We start from the raw sequence: 14,424 nt of genomic DNA on the forward strand, positions 1-14,424 counted from the left end.
AGATTGGACGAGAAGTCTTGGCTATGTTACTCTTTGTTATCCCTGATTCCCTCATCCTTACGGCATATCATTGGAGCTGACAGGTATCACTATATCCCAGTAGCTAGTGTTGTTAGTTCCACGCTGGTGTTTAGGCCTACTGTGAATCAGCTCCCTAAGGCTAGCTTCAATGTCGGGTGCTCTGGTCCCAGGAATACACATTACAGTGGCTGTGTTTTTAAGCCTGTTGTTATGAGAGATGGAGTCACCGATGACTAACGTGCGGGAGCCAGTAGACTGAGTATGAATGGGACTAGCTAAAGAAGTGAATCTGTCCTGCATCTTGACAGGCTCACCGCGATTAGCTAGCATCTTGGGGCTAATGCTAACAGGATTAGTAGGTCAGCTACAACCTACATCCCTGCCACATCTACAGTTACCAAACTACTCTGTGCTAGTTGGCGGGCACGTCTCTCTACCAGGGAAATCATCTGAAGGAGCAGGGTGCAAGTGGTGCACAAGTCCAGACTCACGTTTATTTGGTTGGAGTTTTGGAGGCGAAGTCTGTGGGATAGCTCAAGACCCTCGTTGGTGCCCGGCAGTTGGTGCGGTTGGAGCTAGTAGCCTCGGAAACGGGGCTACTCTACTCTCAAAAATTCAAAGTAGTCTCAAAATGTAAAAATGAAATTAACAGTAAAATGTAAACATTTAAGTAGAGGCGGGAAAAGCGTTTGTCTCACGGACGCACAATGTCTCGTGACTGTAGCAGCGTCTGGAGCACATGTCTAACACGCAGGCACTTCACAAACATTTTACGCTTAGTTTTTTGTGTGTTTTAATACGTGTACAATGTCTTTAAAATATGATCTGCGCACACCCACGGCCGACAACAAGGTGCTCTAAAGCGGCCACGCACGCAGACTATTTTGTTTATTTTATTTAGTTCTTCAAAAAAAACATTCCAATTGAGCGCCACACAGAGGTGACGCAGACTGTGAGGCGTTGGGCTCGTTGGGATTGACGTAAGCGTAATTTACCAAAGATGAGTTCCAGTGGCGCGCCAGTTGAGGTCAGCGTGAGATTTACTGCTTGAAGAGGAGCGACAACAAACATACACGAAAGGGGCTGCGTGTCGCCACTGAAAGATGCCCTTTGTTCTCACGTCGGGGGAAACATTATGGCTGCAATTAAGACATTATCCGCATTAAATGTGTCCACCAATTATCTCCTAATTATCACCCAGTGTCGTGCAATGGTTTCCAGGCCCCGACGCTTGCTTTCTGAGCTCTGCCTCAACATGATAGAGAGCACATTGTCAAACCGCTTCCTCCCCTACCTTTATTATTCTTTCTCCTTTTTTTGGGTGGTGGGGGGGGGGGATTGTCATCCTTCCTGTGATGCTTTAATGGCATTTCAAAACAACCAACAACATCGTAAACCTTCATTTTCATGTTTCAATAACATTTCAAGTAGACACACAAGCATTGAAAACAATAAAACACATCAGATTTTATTTGTAGTTGACACTAATGACGATAGTTGAGTTGACTTCAATCAGTCGATGACGTAATTGATTCCCCACACCACCTGTTGATTTTAGTGAGCCGTCCGTGTTGTTAATGCCAAAACATGAGTGGCGAGTAATCGAGCTATAACCGTCATTGCGGAACAGTCTGCATCCTCACTTCTTGTAAGTGAACTTGACCAGAAAGCCGTGCGCACGCCGAGAACTCACACGCTGTCGTTATCCAAGCATGCGGAGCACAGGTCAAAGTTCACAGGTTAACTAAGGGGACTCACAGAAACTTGAAGGGGGGGGCGGATGCGGGGGGAAGGAGGGGGGGAGTTCAAATCTGCATCTGGCCTCCAGATGGTTTGTGAGTCATCCTCGGGTTAGACGCACACATACACACACACCGTATAGAACATCACTTTTGGCTTCCCCCGCAGAGACGAGATCATTCCCAGCTTGGGTCGATCCAGGGGTAAACTTGACACCTGACAGACACACACACACACACCAGGCAAACAAACAGGACTGTACAAATCACATCCTTTGCACACATGGACAAATCAATTTTCAGCAAAGCTCCTGAAGCCCAAGGTAAAAGGTCAGCGCAAGGTGTTCTAGTTTCCTTTTTAAATGTACCGTTTTCAAGCGTTATCCATACGCAGCCTAAAAGATAAGACACGATGTGTGTTTGTGTATGTGCGCGCACCAGCACTAAACACAGCAATAATCCCACGCCACCTGGAGATGACCCGGTGACATCATCTCTCCTTGCTCGTCGAAAAACGACTCGAGCGAGCGCTGGACGCCTCGTCTGGCAGCTGACAATGAAAAGCCAAAGAGAAAGCATCGGAGAGCATATCTGATCTCACACGCACAGATTGTGTGTGCGCTCCAGAGGTCACAACCTTTGATGTCTTCCTGGAACTGTTGTGTAACTGGGGATGTTTTGGCGAGTTGGTGCCAATGCAGCGTGTGTGTGTGTGTGTGTGTGTGTGTGTGTGTGTGTCGTCTCTCTGACACACATTTTCAGATGTTTGTGTGGTTATGTTGTTTTGATGTCCTCTACATTTTTTGACTGCTTTTGGTTAGTTGGGGTGAAGTCGTGCATGACTTTTGGCTTTGTGGACAAACAAGTCAGCTGTTAATCACCAGGAGTCAACTAGTGCGTGTGTTCTTTTGTCAGTTCCATGTTTGTATGTGTGTTTGTGTGTCCCTTGGCGTCCACAAGCGCTCAATCTTCTACTTGATTTTATTTCCATCCGAGGGCGTTTGTGTGTGTGTGTGTGTGTGTGTGTGCGCGCGTGCGCGCGCGTGTGTGTGTGCCTACTGTGCAAGGCCAAATTTAAAGTGTGAGAAAACATCATATTAATGCTAATAAATCATTGATCCACCATGTGAAAAATCAAACATGCATTCTAGATATTATAAAGCACATTCCTCATTCATGTTTATAGTGTGATTCCTTCTATTTACTGGTTGAATTATGTCCATGTGGTTGTGAAACACGCGCACATGCCAGCGTTTTGAAAGGCCGCCTCACTTCGCCAATACGTGTTTTTATTCTATTCTTTTATTCCACAGGGTGTGGGGCAGCAACAAGCACAGGTGTTTGCAAAGTAAAAGAACGCTCGTTGTGTTCTCTGAATTCAGCAGAATTGATAGTTGTACGGCCAATTTATTAACGTCGCCAGTTGTGAGACCTGGCGCGATTGTGGACATACAGCGTTATGAGGGAAAAAAACGTGTAATTTTGTGTCGGCTTAATGTGTTCTGACACTTTCATCTTTTTCACTTTCTTAGTACTGTACTGTATAATGGCACCTTTTGTTTTTGTGCGCACTCACAAGCGTTGGCCGCCGCAAGTGGACTGCAGCTGCTTTGAAGCGCATGTTTTACACTTTTTTTATGTGGGAAGGTTGGAATTAGGTGAGCGTTAACGACAACGGCGATGTTACGTAAAATCACACATGCCAACACATAGTTGTGAAAGTGAGTCCTGTGGGGAGTTGAAAGTTGACAAGGTTAATAGGTGAAAACGATTCCGCTTCACACACACACACACACACACACACACACACACACACCCGCAGGTCGAGCAGAGGTAAGGATGACACTGTTGGCGTAATGTTCACGTGCACACACTCATGCACGCACTCACGCACACACATGTGGGCCCGGGTCAGGCTGAGGCTGAAGTTGAAGATTTTCTTTTCAGTTGGAGCTTGGAGAGCAATAAATAAATAGTACAGACCTAGTAGCGACACACGCACACACATATTCAGACAGTGGGTAAAATAAGACCAGACATTGCGCTCTAAATATAAGAAATTGACCCATAAAGTTATATAAAACATTTTTGTGGAAATGATTTGACCACAATGCAAGGACTATGTATCCCCAAATCAAACCACAGCATAACTTCTTCTCAGTGGTATAAGCCTGCTGTCACTGGGTCTATAAAAAAACATTTGGAAGTGTCCACGGTGCTAGCATTGCTAACATTAGCATCCATGTAAACAGGAGTTGTTTGCATTGAATGGCAGGAAAGTGTGCATGGCAGAAATGCAGCTCCTATACAATGGGTAATTTCAATACCCAGAAACTGAAGTTGCAGGAATTTTAGATGGAAAAGTGGCTTCTGATTAATTGTATCTGTTGCCACATTTAGGAAACCTTTGACTCTTAGACAAAGTGTTTCCCAGCACCGAGAGTACCCAGAACCAAAAGTTCCCATAATTTTGGGTGGAAATGCAAAGGGTACTTTTGATAGTTTTCCGGTCACTAAAAGGACCCCACAACCAAAAGTAACTTCCCATAACTTCAGGTGGTCGCCAACTCAAGTTTTTTCGCAATGTCCACTTCACTCACATTCATTGGATGAAGTGAAAGTTGGTTTGTGTGTTTGTGTGTGTGTGTGTGTGTGTGTGTTTTAGAGGTTGGTGCAGGTCTCGGAGAAAGGCAGGTCACAAGTTCAGCACCCCGTGTGAAGTTATGGGAGACTTGCAGTGGCGTGTGTGTGTGCGCGCAAAACAATGTGTAAAGGTGCGTTTCGGGTTACAGCTGGCGGCAGGGGGAGGGAGGGAGGAGGTTTGCTTGGACCGGGTGAGAGTTTTGGGGTTGCTGAAAGGCGACGAGGTGAGTTGAGTGTTAGCGGGGCAGGAGCGGCAGAGTCGAGTTTCGGGTCAAAAGGTGTCAGGAGGAAGCGAAGGAAAAGTTGGTGGCAAAGTGGAATCCGTTGGGGGTTTGGGGAGGCAGCTTGGATTCACACTGCAATTCTCTTTTAGTGCCTATATGCAATTTTGTAGCCAAGCTAGTGCTAGCACTAACGGTTGTACGTAAATATGCCGGCGTTATGTTGAATCATGCTTCATGTGTGTGGAGTAATTTAATTACAGTAAGTTAGCACCCATTATTTCTGTCATGATGTAATGTTGGTGTGACCTGACTGATTAGAATACATGACCTGACAAGATATTTTTGACGATATTCGGTATACAGTGCACAAGTATACACAGTAAATGTATAAGTCATTTAAATAGACACATTGCTCCATCCTGTTATCGGCTCGGTGATCGGTTATCGTTTTTTTTTTAACTGTGATCGGCCCCAAAAATCGTGTAAAGCCTAGTTTTCATTAATTAATTCGTCCTGCGCCCCCCACTTTGGGAACCACTGGTGTAACACAATATTTATATCAGAATTATTCTATACACCTAATGTAAATATATCGATCATATTTCATGGTCTAGTTGGTTTTTAACTCATTCACTACCAGCCGTTTCCAAAGCATCGTTCCCCATATTGCTAGCTGTTTTAGAACATTTGGACTGATCTTTCAAGACCCACAAAATATTGTTTTCTGGGAAAATATAAGTACCGAACCGATCAAAAGAAAGAGTAGACCTTCTTTTACCAGAAATAAAGGTTTGTTTCTTTCTTTTTCCGTTCTTTAGTAATCAGCAGTTGAACATGGCTTTCTGACCAAAAATTGGCGAAAACGAGCTTTTTATGAAAAGAAACCAAGCAGAACAGTGACTTAATATTGACATGAATATTTTTGGAATTTGTGACACTTCAAACGATAAAACGGCAAAAACAAGACTGAGAACAGGCTTTCGATGGCAAAATAATCATTTATTTATTGATATACAACTATGAAACGTGCCGTGAGCCGGGCAGACTAACTGCATGGCTCCAGTTGAACGTCAGTGAATTTTTTGACATGGCGTTTGTCATTTACTCCATCTTTTCTCACAATCGCAACATACACTTTCTACTACCTGCCGCAACACATACTCTGTTTGTACCATACATATAAATACTCTCTCGGAGTGTGAGGTGTCTAAACTTGTCCGATTTCCAACGTTTTAGCATTTCTTTCCCTCATATTTGACGTAGCAAGCCGAGATTCGACGCCTAATCTTTCTCTTCTACTCAAAAGCTGTGAGTAGAAGAGAGAGACAGTATCTGTAACATTTGCACAACCAACATTGTCCCAGATGATCGCACTACTCGTCACTTTAAACCGCATACACTCCTTGAAGTCTCAGCGCCCTTTGCACAATGGTCATTGCACCGGACTATTGCAATATTAGTCATTGGAACTGCTCTAAGTGCTAGAGGACTCTGCATCTTTTTGCACAATTGTTTTTTTCCAATGTCTTTATGTCGCCAAAGTGTTGTGTAAATTGACTGTCTGTTGTACTAGAGCGGCTCCAACTACCGGAGACAAATTCCTTGTGTGTTATGGACATACTTGGCAAATAAAGATGATTCTGATTCTGATCTGTCAGTCATTACAGTGGTTTACAAACCTGAATTTCACAGACGAGCTGGGCGAGACCCTCTTCCACACCTACCCGTTGGAAAAACTTGATGTATATGTCCATCTGTGGCCGTAAACGGTTGGATCGCTGTTGATGAATCGTGTTGTTTGTGGTGGTGTGCAAAATCAAGTAGATTCTGGATTCTTGTTTTCTCATTTTTGCAGCTATTCCGGCTTCAAAATGTCATCCTGCATGTACCTGTTGTCTCTTGGAAGAGGCCGCAGCGCTAAGTCCCAATTTTAGCATCAGTATGAGTGCAATATGTCTGCCAAGGTTAAATCGGCTGTTGATGGCGTTTCGCGTGACATGAAGGACTGCGTTTTTCTAGATGGTCAAAGGGGATGTGAAAAATTCCGAATTGGCAAGTTTGAGCCGGACGGAGAGAACAACTAGACTACTTCTCTCTTTTCCTTTTCCCGTCAGGCATCATCAAACAGCTTGCCCCCTGGAAGACCCTCGCACGAGTGTCCTCCAGCCCACCCCCCATCCCCCCCAACTATTTCAGTAATGTGAAAGTGTTTATCAGCGCATGTGTCTCCTTGTGTCCTACAATATTATTGTGCTTGGCTGCAGCAGCGATCAGCCTGGCATGGAGCAAACGGTAACACCACCTGGGCTTTCTTCTTCGATAGCATTCCTCAAAAGTCCAGAACGTGGCCTGACCAACCCCGGAAAAAAAGGCGTCAGCTACACTTAAGTGACGTCTCTCGAAAAAAGGCGGACAAGCCGGAGGGAGCCAGGCGATCTGGTTCCCTCTTTAGCCGAGTCATTAGTCGGGACAGGCCTTTATGATGCGTTTACGGCTGGAATACCGTGTCTGGACAGATACTGTAAGTGTGTGTGTGTGTGTGTGTGTGCGCGTGTGTGCGCGCACTCACCATTATGTCTCTATCACATATGTCATTGCCGGGTCAAACACCTCCAGACAAAAATTCAAAATCTTGGCATGCGCAAGGCTGTGTGTGTTCCAGTGCAGCGAGCCATGACTTTAGTGCAGACAGATGCAGAATCCATTGATGGAGAATGAAAGCAATAACTGGCTCCCTGCACAAACGTTGGCCACACTCGCTGCATAAAGCCTCTCGCCAGGTAATATGAGGGCAGGATAGAGAGACAGAGAGAGAGAGGGTTGAAGGGTGGATAATTACACTTCAAAGAATGAACATAATGAAAAATATGACTTTATTTTCCTTCATCGGTCAACTTTAATTTCCCATAATTGTCCTGCACATGCACGCACACACACACTTCCTTAACGGCAGTGTACAGGACAGGATGTCGTCTCCAATGCGAGAGCAAAGATTTTTGGGATTTTCAAGGTGAGCTCACCAGGAGGGCGTGAAACGGATTCCCGTCTTGACGCTTGCGCAAACCTGAGGCCGTGCGTGAGTGAAGCTGACTCGGATGCGATGAAGACTTCCATCCTGGGCAACACCGATGATCCTCATGGACGTCAAAGTTCGACGTGCTGAAGGAGAGGAAAAAGAGGAATGTTAACAGTCACGCTTATTTGAGGAATGCAGAAAGCGTCAAATGAAAAAAGGAAAACCATTTGGTTACGGGAATCCAACCGAGTGCTGACCGGCTCATTTTCACCGCAACACAAAGGCGGAGTGTGTGTCTTATGTTTGCACGACTTGAACTATTTGGCGGCGGCTAGCGGATACATTTCCCCGCTCGTCTTCCCGCTACATGACAGCGGAGAGTTTGAAGGGCCATAAACGCTCCTTGGACGCCTTCCCGTCTAAAAATAAGTGAACGGGTCAAAGACGTGGAGGTTTCCATTGACTGTCTTGTATCTCTATCAGTTCCACAAAATGCAGGCTCAGCACCAGCCAAAGGTGGCAAAAGTACTCATACTCTGTACTTAAGAACAACTACAAAGAAATACACTGGAAAAAGTACAAGTACCGATTCAACACCTTGACTTAAAGACCCTTTAAAGTGAATTAACAGATTTCTTTTTCAATATTTTGAACCTTTTGAAGATAATTGTTGAAAACGTGCACAGACTGAGAACTACAGTATGTAGTGTTGAATTGTGGCGCTATAGCATCTTTAATTTTCCTGATTTATTTTTTGGTTTTTTTTGGGGTGTTGCTAAAACGGCGCCACATGAGTCCTCCCACCCACACTATATAAGAACTTGAGTGCCATCAGCACTTGCAATTACAACATGCAGTTAGCTAGCTAGCTAGCTATACCTGCACCCCATAATCTGCTTTAGAACGCCTCGTTGTTGGACGTGACTGTGCGCGTGTCACCGAAAGAGACGAAAGAGCGAGTTACATTTTTTTGTTTTTGTTTTATATACTTTGTGATTTGTTAATCGATCTGATTTGGCACTCTTCTCTGTGGTGCATTGAATTTAGAAGCCATATTTTGTCAGAACAGTACAGATCTGCAAAGGTTGAATCGAGACGAGACTAGTTCTTGTTTATTGAAGATGTTTCACCTTACAGGTTTTAAAGGTGAAGGTTTTTGACTTGGTATCGCCTCCGAAGGGCTGCGTGTTCCGTCTGGGGTGAGGAGGTCAAAACACGGCCGTTACAAGATGCTCCCGCCTACCGACGCGATGCGTCCAAACCTCTAATCAGGCCTCCTGTGGTCGCCAGAAGCCGTCTGCTGTAAATCAGCTCCGTAATCCTCTTGTGTGTCCTCAACTTGACTCCGTCTCTTGTCTCATCTGTTCGCTATTCCGCTGCGGCCGCAAAACTGCCGCACACGCATTATCTGAGGCGTCGACTCTCACCTGATCGCTGCACTTGTTCCCACCGGTCACGTGGGACTTTTCAGCGCGCGCACACAAAAAAAGAAAACCTCCCGTGATCAGCTCACCGCTTTTTATGTAACTCCTTCTCTTCTAGCCTGCCTGCTGCTGGTCCAGTGTTGTTTCGTTTCCTTTGTCCTTCAAGACTGCAGGTCAGTGCGAGTTCAGGGACTGGATCCCCACCACAGGGCATCCCAAAACCACAGCTATGACTTTTTGTATGCCTTCACGGCTTCCTCGTGATGCATTCAGGGACCCTGAGGAATGCCTGCCTCTGATTTGTTTGTGGGACGTTTTGTTCAGATTGATGATCGCTCCTTGCCGCGACACATGCACACACACAGACACACACCCACCCGTGCCGTGTTCTACATTTGTGGGCTTCTATGAATAGCAGAGCTGACCAGAAGCATGCAGCATCGCTGGCCCGCGCCCAACTTAAACGGAGTGTGTTTTGCTTGAGCTCAGTGATACAGACGCTCGCCAAAACAAGTCGTCTCGCTACCGCCAGCCACGTGTAGGAGTGTGCGCGTGTCCGTTTGTGTGTTTTATTTTCATGTCGTCGCTGAAGGTGACTCATGTGGGAAGATAATTTAGAAAAATGTCCCAACTTTGACCTGGTTTTCCATCCTGCTTTGGACTGCATCACAGTGCCATCACAACCAGATCACACAACCGCTTTGGTGTATCCACTACTCAATAAGCCGTCGAGCAGCTTTGCATCTTTTTTTATTTGTTTACCATTCATTCATCCTGGTAAGGCGACTGACAGTGAAGCTGGTGAGCAGGGAACGATGATAGGGTGACGATGTTGACTTGCCGTGAGGAAAGGACAGCCAGGTTCTCAGAAGAAGATTCGAGAACGCCATCATGAACAAGCTATTAGAAATGATTTAGGACAACACCCCTTTCTGCCCACAGATATGTAGCGTCACGGCAACGAGGCCTCGGCTCTGTTTAGTTGTGGTTCACGTGACTGCAGTGTTGCGCACCAGAGAGTGCGTGTTTTGAATGAATGGAATGAGTGAATCATGTTAGCGTATAACGACTGTGCTGGCGTTTGGGTGGGTCGGTATCTTAGTTAAGGTGGAACACGAAGGACTCGTCAGATTGCAAAACGTACAGCGATTATAGAAATCGGCAATACTCTACAAAAATGCAGCACACAATGGTGCCAAGTACATCATCTCAAGCAGTTCACAATTTTTATCTAATAACATGACAAAACATCAAAAATGTAAACAAATGTAAACTCAAAAGCTGTGCTTATCTCTAATCCAAAGCGATGCAATGCTGCCATCTACAGAGATCTGTTAGTCATTACAGTGGTATACAAACATGAATTTCACAGACAAGCTAGGCGAGACCCTCTTCCTTCCCGTTGACAAATACCTGCATATACATCGGTGGCAGTAATTGAGTTAAATGTATTCATGTGTGCAGATCGCTACTGAAGTCTTTTGCTAGTCGAACTTGGCTTGTTCTGACCAACCAATCAGAGGATGGAAAAATGTTGACCTTAATGTGGGTCAGCTACTGGGCCCTGTGAGGAAAAGTTTAAATCTGATTGGTTAAAGAAGCAGTGTCATTGCTTATATAATTTACGTGACATTGGCCAGTATGAATGATTGTGAAGGCTGTGGGCAGATTAGATTGACTTGCCAACGCTTAGAGGCTGAAATCTGATTAGACAAAAAAACATTTAACTCATGCACATATTGGAAGCAGTGCAGCTAAGAGAAATGCTACCAAAGAAAGAGAATAGACTGGAATAAATACAATTTCGTGGAACAAATATGAGAATTTCGGTTGTAAATGTGATCTTCTCGTAGGCCTTCGACTCGCCACTAATAATGACACATCGCCGTCGTTGACGCGCACGATGTCGTGCCAAATCATCATCATGTACACGCACGGTGGGGACTGAGTTCTAGTCCTCATCTGAGGTCAACAGTAGCTCAGATTTCACATGGATCGCAGAAACATTTCTCCTATGTCACGTTGCCACAAGCGTGTGTGTGTGTGTGTGTGCGCGCGCGCGTGTGTGTGTGTATCTATCGGAACCGCAGCATAGCCTGAGGACGACGTCACTTGGCAGGCACACCCCAGCCCAAATGTTAAAGCCGGTCGGAGTGCCACTGCAGACACGCACACGCACACAGGCGCAACAATTCGAGCCACGCCACTAAAAGTGGCCTTCAGCTCTACCTGCTGTTCTTTTTGTACACGCTGCACACACATGCACTTTTTTCCACTCACCCCACAACCCTGATTGATGTGCAAAATAAATATTTTAGACTGGCCCATCTCTCTCTCGCTCCCTCTCCTCAATGTCACGGCAAGATGAATGTCTCTGAGAAAGGGCCGTTCATTTAGTAGCCCACCATTTATTTCACGTACACGCGCACACCCACGCTGTGGTACACGAGCGCCGTGCCAGAAAATCTCAGCGCATCAGCAGTTTGCGCGACGCCCAGAGCAGCAGCCAAGCAGGTCGCCTTGTGAGTGTAAATTAGCAACAGAAAGAGAAACGTTTCCAGTTGAGAATTTAGGGCCGATGCAAGTGTGTGTGTGTGCGTGTGTGTTATGTGGACAATCAAGTCTTGTCTTGTACAGTACACGGCACCGACTTTAAGGCTGGATTTACATTGCAGGTCTTAAGTGCACAATTGTCTACATTTCAAGTGTTTACATTAACTGTACACCTGAAACATATACATAGCCAAAGGGCATGTAAAGATCTGTGTTAAAGTCAAAAAAAAAAAAAAAAAATGCAAATATTAAACATTACATACCGTTTAAAGCAGGAGGCCCTGTTCTAAACACCTGTTGTACATATTTACATTGTAGTACACCAGAATCAGAATCATTTTTATTTGCCTAGTGTGTTTTTGACATACTAGGCAAATAAAAATGAAAATTTGTCTCCGGTAGTTGGAGCCGCTCTAGTACGACAACAGACAGCCATTTGACAGATACGTTCTTGTGAGACATAAATACACAGTATGAAGAGTCACTAAGCAATAAAAGGTCTTTTTATTTTTTTATAATTTTTTTAGCTAGTCCTCTAGTAATTTAGAGGAGTTTGAAATGGCTAATAGAGCAATAGTGGTGTACAGTGAACAATGTGACTTCAAGAAATTTATGCGGTTTAAAGTGACTAGTAGTACGACAGTGAGTGCACGAATAATATATAATTGGCCCGACAGAGATATTGTACACACCTAATGTCCGTTATTTTTAATGTCCATATTTGCACGTTCTATACTTCTCTAATGTACATCCTTACATCGTCTTTCTTGTTTGAAAGGTCTAATCTACATATTTACATCATGTTTCATGTTTTGTACACCTAATTTACTACATTTACATCACATTCCAAGTTCTATACACCTCTAATGTACCATATGTTCTATGCTTGCACCATGTCTTGTTTTCGCTGTAGTGAGATTTACAGTGAGTGTTTTTATGTATACAGTATTTACATTGACCATGACCCATACCTGAATTATAGGTCTTATTAGGTCTGTTAAGTGGTCGATGGAGCTGTTTTTCTCGTGAAAATGACTCCGCCGACCAGTGATGGACCTTGCGACCAGTGCTAGGTGCTGGTATTGCTGGTTTAGAGGTGAGAGTTTGTGCGGGCTGTCAGCTGCCGTGGGCCAAAACACAACTTTAGCCGCGACCTCCACAACACCACAAAAGATGTGCTGAGCCCAACAAAACAACTCATCTGTGACATTTCCAGGTATTAGCTATGCCCGACCCACAAGGAAACCCTCAGCCAGCTGCGGTGGTTTTGGAATATAATCCAGCGATACCGACTGTGACGAAGCCCGTACAGATTCACGCGGAGGACAGAGAACCTCTCTTGAAACGGACCGCATCGAGCCGCTGCAGCCACAGAGGCGACTTCGCCATCGTTTGCCGGGTGTCTGCTGGTCATTTCCTCCTCACTCTGATGCTGACTTGCATTTAGATAGCTCGTTAAAACAACGCCAGACATGCCAGAGGGAATCCTCAGCCAGCGCCACTGTAGATTTTGGATCCAGCCTCCGCGAATGACTGTCAAGTCTCCTGCTTTATTGAGCTGAAACAAGCATGGTGGGAACCAAATGATTCTGGACATCCACTGATCCACCCTTTAAAATCTTGTCTTGTCTTTTTTTTAACCTGGCAGATGAAAGCCTTCGAGGAGAGAAACAGTGAAGCATAGTGGAGGATACATTATGTTGTGGGACTGTTTTGCCTGTTTGGAAGGAATCATGACATTTGCGCATTACCAAGGGCTTTTACAGCCAAATTCGCTACCCACCGTTTGGGCGGAAGATCATGTGTCTTTCAGCACAGTAAAGCGCGTAAGATTGCATCAAAAGCACAAAGCATCTCAAACCCATTGAAAAATACTGGAAAAAGATGAATTCGGCCAGGAAAGAAGTCCTGCAAGCATTCGAGAGTGGGAAAGACTGCTAGCTGACTTGTGCTCGAAGCTTCAAGACTCCTGTCACAAACGTTTGGAGAAAGTTGTACTACAGCAGCAAAATATTAAGTAAGTCCTGTCCAGTCTCCAGTCGACGCGCTCACAAATGATCCTAAAGACGGACAGAATGAAGCCATTGTTCCTTCTGGAAGGCCGGCGACGCTGCCGGTGAGTGCGTGCGGTGACATCATAGCCTCGCGTAAACATGTGCAACACATCGGAAGCCCGTGAGAAGCCCGCGTGTCAGCGCGAGCTTCAGCTGCCCCCTCGTCAATCGTCTCTATTGATTTCTTAGTGCTGCGAGGTCACGGTAAGCCCATAAGAAAAGTCATCGGAGACGAGGGGATCCGCTTTCGCTTTCCCGTTCGCCGGAAGCGTCGACGCTGTGGTTGTTACGGCAACAGCGATCCTGATCATTTCCTGTGAGCCGTGTCAGATGTCACGTGTCAGGTTGTGCGGTTTTGTCATCTTGAAGCACTTAGCGCTCATCTTTGAAGTGTGTGTGTGTGTGTAGGTGTGTTTTCTCTCTGTGTCCTGTCAAGCTGAAGAAGTCTTTGGAAAAACATCCGCCTGGCACTCCGCAGCCGACTTGACCTTGGACCTCTTGTTTGGCGCCCGGCAACGCGTGTGAGAGAGAGAATGAGAGAGCTGTCACGTTCATGACCCAGTGGATTGACAGCCACCTCGACCTTTAAACTTCAGGAATTCTCTGGCATCATTGCTGTTACGCAGGCAAGGGGTCAATACTTTGTTTATTTTGAATATTGTATATCTTAATTGTATTTGGATTGAAATACACAACTCATTGTGTCAGTATTTACATGTGATGAATTGCAATTAATCAATTAATTACACT

At 45.2% G+C, this 14,424-nt stretch overlaps 1 protein-coding gene across 3 annotated transcripts in view; it reads left to right on the plus strand.

Annotated features, from left to right (window-relative positions):
* Positions 1–14,424, plus strand: part of tkfc (triokinase/FMN cyclase) — a 77,313-nt gene that overhangs the window by 19,153 nt on the left and 43,736 nt on the right. The gene's annotated exons all lie outside the window — the stretch shown is intronic.

This window comes from Phycodurus eques, chromosome 23 (genome assembly GCF_024500275.1).
Source record: "Phycodurus eques isolate BA_2022a chromosome 23, UOR_Pequ_1.1, whole genome shotgun sequence".
Taxonomy (NCBI): Eukaryota; Metazoa; Chordata; class Actinopteri; order Syngnathiformes; family Syngnathidae; genus Phycodurus; species Phycodurus eques.